Here is a 19,331-nt window from a genome sequence, read left to right as displayed (position 1 = left end):
CTGGTTTGATTCCTGAACATAATTCCCAGTCTCCTACAAAAACAGAATCTGGGAAGGGACTTGTCCTATGATATATAGGTGAGTATAGGTCTATGTACACTGCTTCATGGATAGAGGACATCCAACTTTGAATTCTCTCTCTCTCTCTCACCCTTTCACTTGATTCCTCATCTTCTGAAAATACTCAAAAAACACCAAAAGATTAATTCTGGTATTCAGAATTATATTGTAGCCATCAGAAATATATTATGAAGCATTTCTTTCCTGAAAGGCCCAAAGTGATGGTCATTATTACTTATTATCCCCCACTTCCAATAAAAACTAGAATGCTTCAGTCATCAAAAGCGAGCAAGAAACTACTGCAAACAGAGTTCAAGCTGAAATTAGGTAAAATGCCTAATTTCTAGCATCTTGTATGGCTGTTTCATTCTACTGGAACAGATTGTTAGAAAGTCTGTCTTAAGTTAAATCAGTAATTTACTCACAAATGCAGGTGTCTGTGCTATTAAGAGTGTAAAATGATTTGCCAACAAGGAGACAACCTTCCATCAGGTAAGAGCTAAAAATTCAATTCCAGAAGACAAACAGCAAGAATTTTTTTTTGCCATTTCAGAAAATTCCTTTCATTAGGGTTGTTTCAGGCATTCATCTCCCTAAGGTAGAGTAACTTGAAAGATGGAGGAAATGAGTCTGAAATTTCATTCTGGTAAAAATACTGATAGATCACGAACTAATTATCTTTGTCGTTCTGAGCTGGAGTATGTGAGGAGGTTTTCATTAAACAGCTACGTCATTAGGGAGACATATTGATTAGTTAAATTGTGGGAAATATTTCTATAATTTTTTACTGCTATTGAATAAACGAAAGCAGAAAAATCGAATTTTTATTTTTTGATTTAATCATGAAGCTCTTGGCATATTTTAGGCTTGTATTGCTAGTGTGTAAAACAGACTCGGGAAGATTGTCAAGTTACTATAGCATATTCTTTACGTTTCATACACTTGTCAAGGCAATAGGATTTCTATACACTAAGTGCATTTTCAAAAGTGCAGGCTGTAATCAGCTGTATACACATTGAGATACTGGTCCTTATAATTCTGCATCATACATGTGGCATCAACACAGTGATTACAATGCAATGGTCTACATATGATTTTCATTTTCAGTTATTCACCTGCATTATTTGAATAGAAAAATCATTTACTATTATGAGTTTTGAGAAATAAGATCATAGTTCAAAACTGCAGCTACCATAACTGGACAGAAATAACAAAGAGATTCTAATGTGTACTTAACTCTGCTACTGATCCATTCTTTTGGTCAGTTTGAATAAAGATGAAGATATACCAGTAGTGTTCTTTTGGAGAAAAATGTCTTTTGTTGGTGCATGTTGTATTTGGAATAACCTAGCACTAGAGAATAGTCAGAATTTCTTGGCTGGAAGAGAAAAGGAGAATGGAAGAGGTCACTAAATGCGACACGGGGAGAGGATGATAACAGGTTGAATGACTTGCAACCTGCATCACAAAGAAGCGTGAACTTTTTAAGCAATTAAAATCATAACCTCACTAAGCCATGGAAATGATGCAAGTCAAGGGAAGGAATGGATGGCTAAATGCACAGAAAAGGTATGTGATTGAAATAGATAATAAGGCTAGGATTCTCTTATGCAATCATAGCTAAAATAGGATGGGAAGGGTGTAAAAAATGAACAAAGATTCAGGTGCCGTGCTTATAAGTAAAAGGATGCCAGGGCAATAATCAGAGATGGCTTTTAAAATATATATCCACATACTAGTATTGGCTTTGCAATTGCTGTACAAGGTTGGACCTGGAATGATAAGGTAACAATCCATAAAAGATGAAGAATTTGGGCACACATCTTTGGTCCCCAGATAGTTGGACACTGGACATACCCTGAAAGATACACATTGGTACCTTTTGAGGCACTGACGCTGTGGGAATTGCCCATTGAGTTCAGGCTTTACATAGACAATTGTCTGAGGCTGGAATTCTCCAAAATGGGTGGCATGATGGCTCAGTAGTTAACACTGCTGCCTCACAGTGCCAGGAAGCTGGGTTTGATTCCACCCTTGGGTGATTGTCTGTGTAGAGTTTGCACATTCTTCCCCGTATCTCCATGAGTTTACTCCAGGTGCTACAGTTTCCACTCAGGTTAGGTGGATTGACAATGATCAATTGCACATGGTGTCGAGGAATTTGCAGGCTAGGTGGATTAGCCATGGAGAGTGTAGGGTTACAGGGATAGGTTGGGGCATAGGTCTGGATGGGATACTGTTTGGAGGGTCAGAGTGGACTGTAAGGACTCTTGTTCTATACCCGATGGAGTTTAGAAGGATGAGAGGAGATCTAATTGAAAATTACAGAATACTGAATGGCCTGGACAGAGTTGATGTTGGGAAGATGTTTCCATTGGTAGGAGAGACTAGGACCCAAGGGTAAAGGGAAGACCTTTTAGAATGGAAATAAGGAAAAAATTCTTTAGCCAGAGCGTGGTGAATCTATGGAATTCACTGCCACAAAAGGCCAGTAATTGAGTCTATTTAAAACTGAAATAAGTAGGTTCTTGCTTGTCGAGGGGATCAAGGGTTATGGGAAGAAAGTGGGAGAGTGGGGATGAGAAACTTGTCAGCCGTGATTGAATGGTGGAACAGACCTGATGGGCTGAATGGCCTAATTTCTACTCCAATATCTTATGATCTAAATCATGTTAACATACACGGACAATTGGCATTTATGACCCACGCTACCACCAGGAGAAACTCACCTGTGTTCAAAAATTGGTTCAGCTATTCAGCCCACTTGCAGGGAGATCCCCTCTCATCCTTCTAAACTCCACGGAGTATAGACCTTGAGTCCTCAAACTTTCCTCATATGTTAAACTTTTCATTCCTGGGACCATTCTTGTGAATCTACTCTGAAAATGTTTCCAGGGCCAGTTCATCGTTCCTGAGATATGGGGCCCAAAACTGCACACAATACTCCAAATGTGGCCTGACCAGAGCCTTATAGAGCCTCAGAAGTATATCCCTGCTTTTACATTCAAGTCTTCTCAAAATAAATGCCATCACTGCATTTTACCTTCCTAAGTACTGACTCAATCTGCAAGTTTACCTTGAGAGAATCCTGAACTGGAACTCCCAAGTCTCTTTGCACTTCAGACTTCTGAATTTTCTCCCCATTTAGAAAATAGTCCATGTCTCTAGTTACTGGAGCATGTCTCTGAAGTGTGCTGTTCTGCTGTGTGCTGATAACCTGGTCTTTTGAGGGAGCAGTCATTGTTGCTAGATCTTTGACAAGAGGAAGGGAAGATATATTTGTCATCTGCAGATATTTCTATGTGCCCTACATTATAGGCTGATCAGAAATTTAAAAATTCACAGGATCCAGGGGAATAACTGGCAAGTTGGATCCAAGATTTGCTCAGTAACTAGGAGCAAAGTGTGGTTGATGCATGTTTTTGTGACTGGAAGACTGTTTCCAGGCTAATTCCTCAGCACTTAGTTATTGTTACTCGGTACATGAAAAAAATTCCATCCAGAGTCTTCCGCAAGGGAATTGTCATAGAAGATGCTCAGTAATCATAGAGTCAGAGAGTCATAGAGATGTACAGCATGGAAACAGACCCTTTGGTCCAACGCGTCCATGCCGACCCAGATATCCCAACCCAATCTGGTCCCACTTGCCAACACCTGGCCCATATCCCTCCAAACCCTTCCTATTTGTAGACCCATCCAGATGCCTTTTAAATAATGCAATTTTACTAGCCTCTACTACTTCCTCTGGCAGCTTATTCCATACATGTACCACCCTCTGCATGAAAAAGTTGCCCCTTAGGTCCCTTTTATATCTTTCCCCTCTCACCCTAAACCAATGCCCTCTAGTTCTGGACTCCCCCACCCCAGGGAAATGAATTTGTCTATTTATCCTATCCATGTCCTTCATGGTTTTATAAACTTCTATAAGGTCACCCCTCAGCCTTTGATGCTCCAGGGAAAACAGCCCCAGCTTATTCAACCTCTCCTTATAGCTCAAATCCTCCAATCCTGACAACATCCTTGTAAATCTTTTCTGAATCCTTTCAAGTTTCACAACATCCTTCCGATAGGAAGGAGACCAGAATTGCATGCAATATTCCAAAAGTGGTCTAATCAACGTCCTGCAGAGCTGCAACGTGACCTCCCAACTTCTGTACTCAATACTCAGACCAATAAAGGAAAGCATACTAAACGCCTTCTTCACTTTTTACCTGTGACTCTACTTTCAAGGAGCTATAAACCTGCACTTCAAGGTCTCTTTGTTCAGCAACACTTCCTTGGACCTTACTATTAAGTGTATAAGTCGTGCTAAGATTTACTTTCCCAAAATTCAGCACCTCACATTTATCTAAATTAAACTCCATCTGCCACTCCTCAGCCCATTGGCCTATCTGATCAACATCCCATTGAATTTTAAGGTAACCTTCTTCGCTGTCCACTACACCTCCAATTTTGGTGTCATCTGCAAACTTACTAACATACCTCCAACGTTCATATCCAAATCATTTATGTAAATGACAAAAAGTAGAGGAACCAGCACCGATCCTTGTAGCACTCCACTGGTCACAGGCCTCCAGTCTGAAAAACAACCCTCCAATGCCACCCTCTGTCTTCTACCTTTGAGCCAGTTCTGTATCCAAATGGCTAGTTCTCCCTGTATTCCATGATATCTAACCTTGCTAACCAGTCTCCCATGGGGAATTTTGTCGAATGCCTTACTGAAGTCCATATTGATCATGTCAATCGCTCTGCCCTCATTAATCCTCTTCGTTACTTTTTCAAAAATCTCAATCAAGTTTGTGAGACATGATTTCCCATGCACAAAGCCTTGTTGACTATCCCTAATCAGTTCTTGCCTTTCCAATCCTGTCCTTCAGGATTCCCTCCAACAACTTGCCCACTATCAACCTCAGACTCACAGGCCTGTAGTTCCCTGGCTTGTCCTTACCACCTTTCTTAAACATTAGCCAACCTCCAGTCTTCCGGTACCTCACCTGTGACTATCGATGATGCAAATATCTCAGCAAGGGGTCCAGCAATCACTTCTCTAGCTTCCTACAGAGTTCTCAGGTACACCTGATCAGATCCTGGGGATTTATCCACCTTTATGTGTTTCAAGACATCCAGCACTTCCTCCTCTGTTAAATGGGCATTTTTCAAGATGTCACCATCTATTTCCCCACATTCTATGTTTTCTATGTCCTTCTCCATAGTAAACACAGATGCAAAATACTCATTTAGTATCTCCTCCATCTCCTGTGGCTCCACACAAAGGCCACCTTGCTGATCTTTGAGGGGCCCTATTCTCTCCCTAGTTGCCCTTTTGTCCTTAATATATGTGTAAAAGCCCTTTGGATTCTCCTTAACCCTATTTGCCAAAACCACTTTATGTCCCCTTTTTGCCCTCCTGATTTCCCTCTTAAGTATTCTCCTACTGCCTTTATACTCTTTTCTAAGGATTCATTTGATCTATCTTGTCTACACCTGACATATGCTTCCTTCTTTTTCTTAACCAAACCCTCAATTTCTTTAGACATCCAATGTTCCCTACACGTACCAGCCTTTCCTTCCACCCTAACAGGAATATATTTTCTCTGGATTCTTGTTATCTCATTTCTGGAGGCTTCCCATTTTCCAGCCGTCCCTCTACCTGCGAACATCTGCCCCCAATCAGCTTTTGAAAGTTCTTGCCTAATACCATCAAAATTAGCCTTCCTCCAATTTAGAACTTCAACTTTTAGATCTGGTCCATCCTCAGTAGAGATGTAAAATAATAAATGGTTAAATAACAAGTGTTGGTCTTCTGATTAATGTATTGTGGTTAATATTTAGAAAAGGTGAATAAAATAATTATGATATTATAATACCACATTGTAAAATGCAGTACTACTACCATCATGTAGGCACTCACAATTTTGAAAGTTGTCCTCACAATAGGAGTACATCTGTGCTCTGATTTGATTTGATTTATTGTTGTCACATGTACCTAAATACAGTGAAAAATTTTGTTTTGCAAGCAATACAGGCAGATCAAAGACATAACAGATCATTTAGACAGAGTGAGGCATACAAAGTTGCATCTGCACAAGGGAACAAAAGCAAGGTCAACATTAGATTTGAAGTTAGTGAAGTCTGTTCAGTAGTCTAAAAGCAGGGAAGAAACTGTTCTTGAACTTATTGATACATGTGTCTGCTTTGTATTTTCTGCCTGATGGAAGAACAGAACAATCAAAAAGGAGTCTTTTTTTAATGTACATGCTTGGCCAGATTTACTCTTTGGAACCAACATGTTGGATGGGTTTTTGCCTATTGTATCCATTCAACCTGGGAGTTCCAAATGCAACTGTTACCCTTTCTGAGGGCACTAAACTTCACCCACTTCACAGTCATCCACTGGTATAATCTTTGCAAGCAGTTAATAGGAGAATTGTACTTTACATCTGTCTGCTGCTAGCAGCATAAGCTTCTCCATGGCATTTCTAGTTTTGTCTTCAATGCCCATGAGTGCAAATATTCAATTACGCAGCTGCTAGACATTACGCCCTAAAAACACTTTTGTGCAACTACTTGTGATACAGATTTCAATTCTGTTAAAACCCAGATAGGATTGGTTGGCCAGGATCAAACCCATGTCTTCTGAATGAAAGCCCGATATACTATTCCTGTACCATTAAATCAATCTGGATTGTAGAGATTAAATAAATATGAAAATATTTAATTGTTATTAAACATAACTTAAGTTTTAAAGGGTAACCTGATGTAATCTTAATCATTTACACAAATACCTTTTTAAACAATATTTACATCAACAATGGTCATATTAATTAATAAAGTTCAACAAATTTTAGAATGCTCAGAGGTTGAAGATTGATGTTTGTGGAAGATTGTTCCAGTTATTAATTGTTCTAGAGATATAAGGAGTTGGCAAAGGAAGCACATTGGTTTGTTTACAGATGGAGCTGTCAGTTATGAGCTCTTCAGGCTCAGCCACTTTTTGGTCTGATGTACTGTTTACAGATATTTAATTGTCCATTCAAAATGTTATAGTGATATGTCAATCTGTGGGCCTTTCTTTAGTTCCAGAGGCTCTGCCAACCTAATGTCATGACCAAATAAGAGACACTATTCGCTCATGAATAATTGTTTCTAACAAAAGGAGCTCTAAGCATTTAACCTTCTCAAAGACGTTATTCTTAAAGCAGAATATTATTCCCAAATATCTATGTCCCAACCATCTAGATGTGGTCTAAATGATGTCTGGGTTAGCATTTACTTCGCTGTAGCTGAACAGTGATGAATGTTCTATTTCATGAATCCAAGCATTTTTGATGCGTTGCAGGCTACTGTTGCTGTTTTTGTACATTACGTTTTAAATTACATTGGGTGTGGATTCCTAAGTAATGTCATTATTTTGTAACTTCACGTGGGAAATATGTAGTGTGTATTTGAGTGCTGATTGATGTTAAGTATTGCTTATTTGTCTGATATTGCATTTCTCAACATTGAATTTTTATTCTCCATATATTAGCCCATTGACAAGTTATTTAGATTATTTTGAAGGCAAAATTCATCTGCAGCTTCAGTCTTGGCTATACAGATTGGGAGTCATCTACAAAGAGATTGACCTCACTTGCTATTCCATCTGGATGTAATTTTCAGGAGAAAAAACAAGTGTGAGCCCAGAGCAATAACTTGATGCATTCCATTGGAGATTGGTTTCAACTTTAAGACTTTACCATTCACTGCGACTCTTTGTTGCCATTTGGTTAAAACAATATTCTTAATCATGGTCTACTATCTCCTCAGGCTCCATAATGATTTAGATTATCTAGTAGTTTCATGTGTGGTACGTGATCAATAGCATTGGAAAAATCTAAAATATCTACACCTATGATGATGCAGTTGTCAAGGTTTTAAGTCAGATCATAAAGATATGTTGTGATTCTGTTGATTTATGAAAGGCATACTAACTCAACAATAAGGATATTCTGTCCTTCAAAACATCTCATCAGCTGACTATAATTGATGTGTTCTAGTTACAGGAAACACTAGCAAGTGAAATAGGACAGTTGTTTGTTGGAGCAGTTCTGTCCTGAAAGTTGGAGAGGTATTATCTTGCGGCAGGGTGACAGTCCTGCTTTCATGGATTGTTGAAAAATATGCTGTGACTATGATGCAAACTCACGTGCTGCAGTTGTATGTGTTTGGTTTGCAAAGTTATCAGGACCACAAGCTTTGGAGAGATTGTTGTTATGAAGGAGTTTCTCAATTTTTTTGATGTAATTGTAACATCAAGCATATTCTTGTAAGCTTGCTCTCATACTAGACTCCCCCGAAGGCACTCTGTTTTCTTCCTTGAAAGTGCTCTGAAACTGTCAGCTCAAGAGCTTCAGCCCTTTCCCGGTCATGCAGTAAGAACCTATGTGTATTTCAGTGTTATCCCTTTTGGTATAATGCTCCTGTAGAACTTCCTGGAATTTTCTGTCCTGGCCAGTTCAATTTCATATTTACAGTTGGCACATTAAACCTCCCTGTTGATCGCAGTTTGACACTGTTCAAACTTAATCCAAACTTCTTGTTTCTTGGAAAGATCATTGTTTCACCAAGGCTGTTTACACTGAGTGTTATTTGTCCTTCTTCGGCCTTTCTTTTTGAAATAGACTGTAAACCATGGAGTACTCCTTTTTCCAGAAGAAATTTTGTAAGAAATGTGCAGATTTATAAGATTTACACATTTGGTGAGCCCTGTCCAGTTCTTGCACACTGAGATGTTCTGAGGAGAGTTGTTGAAAAGCTGTTTTGCCATCTGTGCAGCTTGGCTTGAAGGCATCAACATTGAGAGTTTCCCACTGCAGCACTTACCTTGCTCTGTTTTGGCACAGTGATGCTTTATGTAATGCTCATTCAAGACTGCTGAGTGGTCACTTATCTCAGGATGAGTGTTGATTGTCTCCCCATCCCAACCCAAACCAAACCTCTTTGATTTTCTACCTTTCTTTGCTCTTTTAGAAAATTCCTTAAAACCTGTCTCTTACCAGGCTTTTGGTCACTAGCTGTAATATTGTATTTTTTGATTAAGTCTTAAATCTTGCTTTATAATAATCCTGTTAAATGCCTTGGGCATTTATTGTGTTAAAGGCATTATATATGCAAGTTGTTGTTGCTTGTATGTATCTGAGTAAATAATAGTATTGTTAAAAGGCAATTACTAAACAGAAGTAATAAATATGAATGTTAGACATTTGTGCCATAAATGATTTCTCTGATAAGTATTCCGTTATCCGTGGGAAGGGGGCTGGTTAATTAGTTGTCTAAATAGCTAGTGTGTGGTTCATGGTAACACCAATCGCATCAGTTTTGATCCCCATTGCCTGGTGAGGTAGACCTGGAACTTGTCTCCACTGTCTGGTTCGTTTTAAAAATCATGGCATAAACCATGGTTTGGAGGCCCTTGAATAATTGAGGATGCTACCTGGAGAAGAGGAATATCTGTAGTAAATACTGAGGCTTGAAACAGCCAAATAGCACCAAGTTTCCAGAGATGAGTTCAGTCAAGTTTTCTTATTTAGTATACTGTTAGTTCTTTTCCAAATTCCCTCAGGATGGTCTTTTTTTAGATGAAGAAATAACCCACCTCACTCATGTACAGAAAGCTCTGCTGTATGTCATTTAACCAGGTTCATGGTTCAGAGATATTTCCTTTTAATAGCCAGTTCAATCAGAAGCTTTTATATAGCAGAGGTTACTCAAAAATTCACTGGAAATCCTACCGAAGGCTGTTGCCTAGAATACATTAAAATTTTGCAGAGTAGTTAATTGGCAACTCTATCACTTAATTATGATGCACAAACTGTCATTAGAGGTACAATCAAAATAAAATGTTAAGCTTAACTTGAAGCGTTTATTTTAAAATGTGTTTTATCTCCATTATTAATTCAAACTTCCAAAAACTTACTGCAAAGGAATGTCCTCTATGAACATTTGTATCTTGCCACTTTTACAGTTAACTGTCAAAATGTATTGCAGTGAAACCTTTTGTGCAATAATGTTCATTGCATAGTCTGAAAATCCAGATTTGTTTTATTGTCTCAACTGAACCCTAACCCTAACTCTAACCATTACCAAACCAAAGTTTACAGATCAAAGAAAAGTTAAGTTCAATGTTTGTAGTTTAACTGTACTTGTCTTTATTCTCATGCCTAGATTATTGCTGTAGCCCTTTAAATTCAAATTAGGCTCTTAGTTGCCTACAACTTCCAATAATCTCCAAAAAATGCCTTTCCATTATGTGCATAATGCAATTTAACTTGATTTTGCTGCTTCCATCTATTGCTGGAAATCAGTTATTCCAGAAAGAAACTAACCTAAACTAATATGTTCTCTATTAGGTTTCTAATACACTGCTGTGAAGGAAAGTGATATAACATTATAGATTATAACTTGTATAATGGCAGCTGAAGCTGGAAATATATTTGATTTCTCTATTAGTAAGCAAACCATAAACAATTAATTTTAATTCTGATGTGAACAGATTGCTTAACTGATGCTCCAGTTTATGTAGTCTCCCAAATCACAATAAACCAGGCATGGATATTGTGGTGTTAAAGAATCTAACAGAAATTTATTTCAACTATTATGTACAGACATTACTCAGTCTGGGCTAATATTCAGCCATAAAATTACACCAAAGGAGCATGTGTCCAGTGGAGTATCATGCTTCAAGTAATTATTGGTAAGATGAAGCATGAGATCTTTAGATCTTTTGTCACATGCTATGATACGTTGATAATATAATGAGCAGGTCACTTTGAGGCATATTGACATATGACTGTGAGACAGAACACATTTTCCTTTCCTCAAAAATTAAAATCTTACACTAAAGTAATATACATGGCTGTGCATTGGCAAATGTTGTGAATTTGATATGAATACAAACAGGTTAAACACATTTGCATGACTAATATTTTAAACTTCAAGGTAACACTTCTGTGGTTTGAGAGCTCATCCTGATATGATGATTGTTTATTCATCTTGAAAGGAACATGTTGTTGTCTGTTGCACCTGTTTGACAGCTTGTTTGTCTTGTCACTGATTACTGTCACTCAACATCATCACATAATCATCAGCATTGGACTGTTCTTTCTCACTCTCTTCACCCATGTTTGGGGTATGTTGCACGTCGGTCTGAATTGGCTTCTGTTCCTTTGTAGTGTAATAGGATGATCAGGAAAAGCTTTGTATGATCTAGGTTGGTTGCTTTGCTGCTGTCCAAGTATTTGGATTTCTAACTTGCACTCTGCCCAGTGCATAGCTGTGATTGTTCTCTGCTTGCTCACTTGTTGTGTACCTCTTTCATTCTTATCTGACTTTGAAGAAGAATGCCCTGTGCCTCAGGATGGCGAAATAATTTGTTGCCGGGTAAGATCATTTGCATTGCTCTTTGAACATACTGGGGGATGGTAATTCCTACTTCATTGGTGTTGCATGAAAAGCTTTGCTTTGTTGGTTGTCACTTAATGATTATTGACTTAATAGTGCGTCCTACACATTCTGTTCGACAATTTGAACATGGACAGTAGGATGATGAAGTGATATGGGTCATTTCTTCTTTAATGCCACATATCTTAAAGTGGTTTACTAGTGTGTTGTATTCAATTAAGACTGTCTTTTTTTTCAATTAGGACTGTCTAACTAATCAAGACAGGGTCAGTCATGCATGGTATGTTACATTGTTGAGGAATGGAACATTTCAAGAAGTAATCTGTCACAAGGATGCAGTCTTCCCTATACACAATGAATAGACTTGCTTCCCATTTTGTCCAAGCAGTATGTCGAACATTGGATGGAGGTTCCCTCCATCGCTGGGGTTGATACATTCAGGATCCTCTCATGTACTAGGGTGGAGTGGGGGGGGTTTATTTGTGTGGCAACTGACAATTTGTAAGCAGTTTTCAGATAGTTTATTTAGTTTGATAAGCAGCAGTTCAGATGTGAGGCATTATTTAATTATACTAACAGAAGCAATATATAACCTGTGACAGATGAGATTGCTTTCTAATCTCATTGCCATTCTGCAGAATAGAATAAACAGATGTGATGGACTCTTATGATTGAGAGTTGTGGGAAGTTAATACCTGATGCTTTGAGATAGTCTTTAATGGTAGCAGTCATAGTTGTTCCCATGGACCAATGTCAGGAAACTCCTCACCTCCTCCCAAAAAGATGGTGGCTTGTTAACCTGGCGGAGGTGGTACAATTACAACCTTTTAAAAGGCATTTGGATGGGTACATGAATAAGAAAGGTTTAGGGAGATATGGACCAAATACTGACAAATGGGACCAGATTAATTTAGGTATCTGGTCAGCATTAATGAGTTGGACTGAAGCGTCTGTTTCCATGCTGTACAACTCTATGACTCTGTCTGAGGGTTAGTTTACAGTACTTACTTAGAATAAAATATTATGTTCTTAAAGTTGCTCATACTTTGATAACAGAGTACAATGGGCAGCAGATATGTCATTGTTGTCAGTTGAATAAAGCATTGCTAGTTAAAACCTCATGATACACGGTAAATACTAGAAAAATTCAGTTTTAGAGGGACCCCAATTTCTAACAGTCCCTCCTTTGGGAAGAAAATATCTTTATTGACTTATCACTACTAATTATTAATTAACTATTTATAAAATTAAAGTTCAGGTCCGTAATTTCTTGATCATGTGTCATAGATGGCATACAAAAGTTGTAGAACTGTGGGTATTGACTTTGAGTCTGTGTAAATTAAAACTGTTCATTCCTTCGTAACAAAACACTCAGCTGTACTGATGAAAGATATTATTTAAATATCAAAAGCAGGAACAGACCATTATAATCTTCCAGCTTTCTGCACTACCCTAGACTTGCTTCCTGTCCTAGCTTTGCCTTTTTGTGTGCACTTCACCTTTTTAACTTTATTTATTATTTAATTAAGTTAACTTTAGAAATTAATTTTCTCTTGAAAGACTTGCACTCAGATCAAACCATTTAACTTAGGTTAATGCCCTATTTACAGATATGTACAGCTGTCTGTTCACAGAAACTAAGTTGCTTAAGAGTGAGAATGCACCCATCTGTTTGAATATTCTGTTATCCAAAGCTGCTGTTCAGTTGATTTTCAACTTTACAAATATTTGTGACCAAGCTATTAGAGTCTTTGATAGACTTTCAATGCTGCTACTATGTTGTAAGTTTCCCACCAATAGGAGTTGTTAACTGATGTGACAATGTTGTTTCATTAACATAAGGAACTAATTCTGGATAACATGGTACTGAAGAATCCAATAGACATTTATTGCAACTAACTATTATGTGCAAACATTACATTCATTGGGTACATAAGTGTCTGGGCTAATATTCAGCTATTATATTACAGTGGGGGAGCATGCTTCCAGTAGAGTGTCATGCTTCAAATGGTTTGAGGTAAAATGGATTATGAGATACCTACATGCTCTGATCATACAGCCATGGTATGGCATACTGGCCATAAGAACTAGCACAATAAATTCAAAGAGTATAACATGTTAGATGGGTTGAAAGGATTTTGCAAACATTTGAGCACAAGCTACATTAGAATCATAGAATAATGTACCATAGAATATTGTGGATACAAGAGCAGGTCAGAGGAATTTTGCAAGGGTAACTCACCTATTATCAACCTCCCCATCCTGTTGTAATATCTAAAAGGCATGTGATGGGAGTTTAATGGAATAACTCAATTTGTGTGGATGATTGTAGCTCCACACTGAAGAAGCACCATCGAGAGAAAACAGCCTGCTTGATTGAGGTGTTCATGAAAGTGGGAGGGTCTTCTATTCAGGGATTTGGTCAGGCTTTTTTTTGTGCAATTATGTTTTTCTCAGCTGTAAACACATGCATGGGTAAAACACCAAATTTTATGGGCAAGAAGTTCTGAAGAGCACTGGGACCTTCTGTGTCCCATTATCCAAATGTCCATTTTCTGAAACCTAGGAGCATCACTCAGCCTCTGCTCGTCACCTGCATCACCCCTGGGAGATATTAGAGACCTGGCAAAGAACAGTGTCATGCTTTAGTGCTTCCCGAGAGGCTCATCTGAAGCTTCTCCAGAAGACAAGAACATGCTTCACTGTGATTAACAATCAGAGGCCATTCTGACTGACAAAGGCAGCCTTGGCAGTGGTAGCTGGTGAACCCAGTGGTCATGGGTAGCTCAAGTTGTCCACTTGCCAACCAATCAATACTCTTCCTCTCAAACATTGTCCTCCTGACCTGGTATTCTTGTGGATTGCCCTGATGAGTGCAAGTTGAAAAGCTTTGACAAAATGTAATGTATTTCAGCAATAATAGAAAAACTTAAACCTGCCAGTGAGATACGTGATTTTTGCCTCCAACCCAATTAATTTCCCCAGCTTGCCATTCTAAAAGCTCTGGGAGGGCCTGGAAATTCCACCAATTGAATTTAAAGTACTGGGCAGAGATGAGTAACTGTTGAAGCACTGGTTTTGTGTGTTAAAATTATAGTATCTAGAGCTGGAAATTGTTGAATAAAATTGTTGATTTTAACTCCCTAATTTGCGAATTCAAAATACTCATGGCAGCTGTCTGATTTCTGAGTAAATGGCAGGAGGGATTTTGAGAAGGTTCCTATGATCTGGGATGGATTGGAATCTGGGAACAGGAGAGATCACAACCTCCATTATGGGAAAGTTTAGTGTTAAACCTAATAGTGCCTTTTCCATCTTGATGTTGTTAGGTGGAACTATTGTGACCGGCTGCTTAGGCACTGGCTAATGTCTGGAAATGCAAACTGATATACTAAGTTTAGGTGATGCCCATCTGTTTTAGCTTGCCTGAGAAACTACTGGATATGGTTTGGATCTGACTGTGCAAATAACCTGTTCATTTTTAGCTGCGCACCCATTTAGCAGAAATCAGGCCATATAATAAAAATCAAAGTCCATCAGCCTGAAATGGTTTTTTTTGTTATAGAAGCTGGAGGGGGTAATACAATATGCTGTATTTTCTGATTAATACATTAATTTAATTTGTGACTATTTTATTAAGTTAGTCATGACATAATGCACTTTTGCAAGGTTTAGAAATAGATTACTCCATGACATAATCCTTTGCTGTTAAAGCTAAGGTTCATTTTAGGTTTCAGATCACCATACAGTACATTCGATGTAACAACAATAACAACAACCCAGCTTTTGCAGCATTGATGAAAGGGTGACAAGTGGCTTCATCATACCTTCTAATTCTTAAGTTGCTTTCTATATTTCTGGAGAGTTCAACCACATGCAGTGTTCTTTTTGCATTGTTTATTATATTGAAAGATAATGTTGCTTCTCTGAGACATTATCTAATTCTGACATACAGACTAAAAAATAACCTGTAAGCAGTTTCTTTGGATGTATGTCCAAACTCTTCTGATGTCCTATAGCATTTCAACAGTAACTAACTGCTTCTTCTTTGCTGTAGACATCCACTCTCTGCAGACCTCCATTCCCCATCAGGACAGTTTCAGAACTCTGTTATTTCCCCAAACAAAGGCCCAACCAATCCCCATCCACCAACACCATCCTCTGCCTGGCTGAGCTTGTCTTCACTCTGACAACTATCCTTCCAAATCCACCACACACTTTCTCCAAATAAAAGGTATTAGACATGGATGTAGAAACATTCCTAACATTTAAGAGGAATTTAGATGTGCACATATGGTGCCAAGGCATGCAAGGCAATGGGCGAAGTGCTGCAAAGTGGGATTAGAATGGTTTATTGCTTGTTTTTGACCAGCACAGACTGATGGGGTGAAGGGCCTTTTTCTGTGCTATAAATCCCTATGACTATGACCCTGTGATTCTATTTGCTCCTCACAATGTGGTCTTCTTCACAATGGAGAATGTGACTGTGTTCCACTCAAACTCGATGCAAGCTTGAGGAACAACACCTCATGTTTTGATTTGTCACCCTGTAGCGTCCTGGGCTCAACACCAAATTCAGCAACTTTAGTTCATATCCTCTCTCTTCATCTTGTTTGATGTGCTGTTTTCTTCCCCTTGTTTTATTTTGTTGGGTTGGCCTTTGTCTTTTTTTTAATCCCATCATATTGCATTCAAATTTTTACTTCATTTGGCCATTACCTTTCTGTTTGTCTCATCCATTATGAAATCTTTTGAGATTTAATCTACCCCAGACTCCACCCCATCACATAGCTTTTCCTTTGTTCTTCATTCCCCATCCCGCTATGAACATTTAAATCTCTTCAATTTCTATTCTTCAGTTCTGAGAAAGGTCATTGACCTGATGATGCAGCCTTACCTCCCAGGTTTTGTCCAGTTTTTATTCTTCCTACTTCAGCTTTCAAGCAACTGTTGCATTTTGCTTTTCCAAAGAAAAATTGAGCTAAATTCTAACAACTTGTCAAAGGAGCATGATAAAAAAAAATTGACACCGAGTCACACCAAGAATTATTGGGGGAATGCCCAAATGCTTGGTCAAAGTATTAAGGTTTCGGGAGTGTTTTAAAGCATACAAGAGAGAGAGGGAGAGAGAGGGGTACAGAGCTTTAGAAAGAGAATTCTAAAGATAATGGGTGCTGAAGAAATGGCCACAAATATTGAAGTCAGTAAAAATGTAAATGTTCAAGCTGCTAGAATTGGTGGAGGACAGATGCCTTGGAGGATTATGGGGCTGCAGGAGATAACAATGTTTGGGAGAGATGATCACATGACGGGTTTGAACACAATGACTAGAATTTTAACAATGATGTGTTGTTTAACAGGGAGTCAGTGTACGTCTCTGAGCACAAATATAAAGATTTAATGGAACTTAACTGTGACTTATAGCACAGTGGCAACAAAGTTTTAGATAGCTCAAACACAAAAATTCCTGAAATATTTGTTATGGTTATTATATTGGTGCCCTGAGCTAAAGCCATTTTAGGATTGTGTTCCTGGTATCCACAGACCCCTGTTGTAAGCGGACTTTGGGCAAGGACAAAGTTGAGTACAGTGGAATTTTATGGCTCCTCCACAGTGGATATTAAGATGTAAACTAAACTGCTGTGGCTGCAGCATCATGCCCATTACCTACCTGTCTCCATGAGTATTTTACCATCAGCTTACCTGCCCTTGGGCCAATTGAGGTCCTTAAATATACATTTTTAAAAATTCTAAAAGGAGGATCAGCCATTTATGGTTAAGTAAAGAAGTTGGGGAAAGCATCAAATTTAAGGAAAAAAGAATATAATTGTCTTTACCTGGTCTGGTCTTCATGTGACTGCAAATACACATTAACACAGTGATTGTGTCTAAAATATCATCTGAAATGGCCTCACAAGCTAGGGTAGGCAACACATGTTGGCCTTACTGACAGTGCCTATGTCCCATGAAGAAGAAGTAAAACACAAGGTTACCGAGAAGAGTCAGCCTGATATTTTGGAAGGGAAGTCACATTTCACCAATTCATTATATTTCTTTGAAGGAGTAATATGTGCTGTGATAAAAGGAATCTGTAGCTGCAGTGTACTTGGGGATCCAGAAGGTATATAACAACATGCCAGTCAAAGTTTATTGTGGAAAATAAAAGCCAATGGAGTCTGGTGTAATATATTAGAATGCTTAGTAGTTTGGCTTACTTGCAGAAAACAGAGTACGCAGAAATGGGTCTTTGTCTGACTGGCAGGATTTGTTAGTGAAGCCCACAGGGCTCTCTGCTGGGGCTCACTGACTACAATTTGCAAGAATGACTTGGATGAGGGAAGGATGTTGTGAAGAAGATGGAGGGAATTTGCAGAATAAAATGGAGAGAATGGGCAAAAATATGGCAGGTGGAGCTTAAGATAGGAAAATGTGAAATTGTTCACTTTGGCAAGAAGAATGAAAGAGTAGATTGTAATTTAAATAGCGAACAGCTACGGAATACCAGCTGCATGATTTACCAAACATTAGTATGCAGGTACAGCATATATTCAAGAAGGCTAATGGGTTATTGTGCTTTTTATGAAAGGAATTGAAAATAAAACAAGAGACGTTATGCCTCAGTTCTGAAGTGGTGAGACCACATATCGAATATGTGTGCAGTTTGGAACCTAATCAGGTCAGCCATGATCTTATTGACCATGTTCCTCTGTTCCTGTTTAGTATGTTTGTTTTAATCACAAATTAGAGGAGGAGGGAGAAGGGAGTGAAAGTACGCAGATGAGAAAGGAGAGAGGGAAAGGAGTATGGGAACAGGAGGGAAGGGAGCGATAAGGATAAGAGAAGAAAGAGGGCGAGAGGGACAGGAGGGTGATGGCCGAGAGGGCAAGGGAGGGGAGTGTGTGAGAAGGAGGGAACAGTAAGAGACGGGGGGTGGGTGGTCGTTTGTCGGGGTGGGGAGGGGCATGAGAGAGGGAGAAGGGGAAAGCAATTGAGAGAGAAAGAGAGGGAAAGGCGAGATGGTGAGGGCACAAGTCAGGACATGAATGTGGGTGAAGGGACAGAAGGCAAGAAGGGACGAAGGCAGGGGCGAGAACATGAGAGCGTTGGGAGGAAGCAGGGGAACAACAAGTGTAGAGGAACAAGGTGAAGGGAATGGGAAGGAAAAAGGGCAGGCAGAGCAATGGGAATAGAACGGAGCAGGGGTAGTTGGGTAGAGTGAGGGTAAAAGAGAAAGGGAGGGCTAAAGGGGAAGTTGGGGGAAGGAGAGCGGAAATGAGAAGGAGGGGTGATGGAGAGAATAGCAGTTGTAAATGGACAGTGATAGATTAAGCAAATGGATAAAATTATAGCTGGTAATGTTTAATCCAGAAAAATGCAATATTATTTTTTATGGAGCTAAGACAATTCAGGAGCAGTATGAATTAGGTACACAGAAGGCTCTAAATGACACTACGCAAGTACAAAAATGCCCAAAAGCTCATGGAATTTTAGACTTTTTGTGAAGGGAATTTAAAGGGAAGGAAGTTATGCTCTGGATTCATATTTGGTTGACTACATCTGGAGTGCTGCATTTATTTCAGGGCTCTGCATCTCAAATAAAATTTACTGGTCTCAGAGAGGGTGCGATGCAGATTTAGGTTGGCTAACAACATTTGAGCACAGAAAATTAAGGATTAATTGAACTGATATAGTTGTTTGACTGAGAGATTTGTTTGATAGAAAGTCTTTAATCTAGAGTCATAGAAATATACAGCACGGAAACAGGTCCTCGGGTCCAACTTGTCCATGCCAACCAGAAATCCTAACCTAATTTAGTCTCATTTACTAGCACT

The 19,331-nt window shown here is 38.8% G+C and overlaps 1 protein-coding gene across 3 annotated transcripts in view; it reads left to right on the top strand.

Moving 5' to 3' along the window:
• The window catches only part of kcnh1a (potassium voltage-gated channel, subfamily H (eag-related), member 1a), a 293,626-nt gene that overhangs the window by 66,612 nt on the left and 207,683 nt on the right, over nt 1-19,331 (top strand). The window lies entirely within an intron of this gene.

This window comes from Chiloscyllium punctatum, chromosome 11 (assembly GCF_047496795.1).
Source record: "Chiloscyllium punctatum isolate Juve2018m chromosome 11, sChiPun1.3, whole genome shotgun sequence".
Taxonomy (NCBI): Eukaryota; Metazoa; Chordata; class Chondrichthyes; order Orectolobiformes; family Hemiscylliidae; genus Chiloscyllium; species Chiloscyllium punctatum.
The sequence above is the reverse complement of the archived record's forward strand: the minus strand, read 5'-3'. Positions and strand labels throughout refer to the sequence as shown.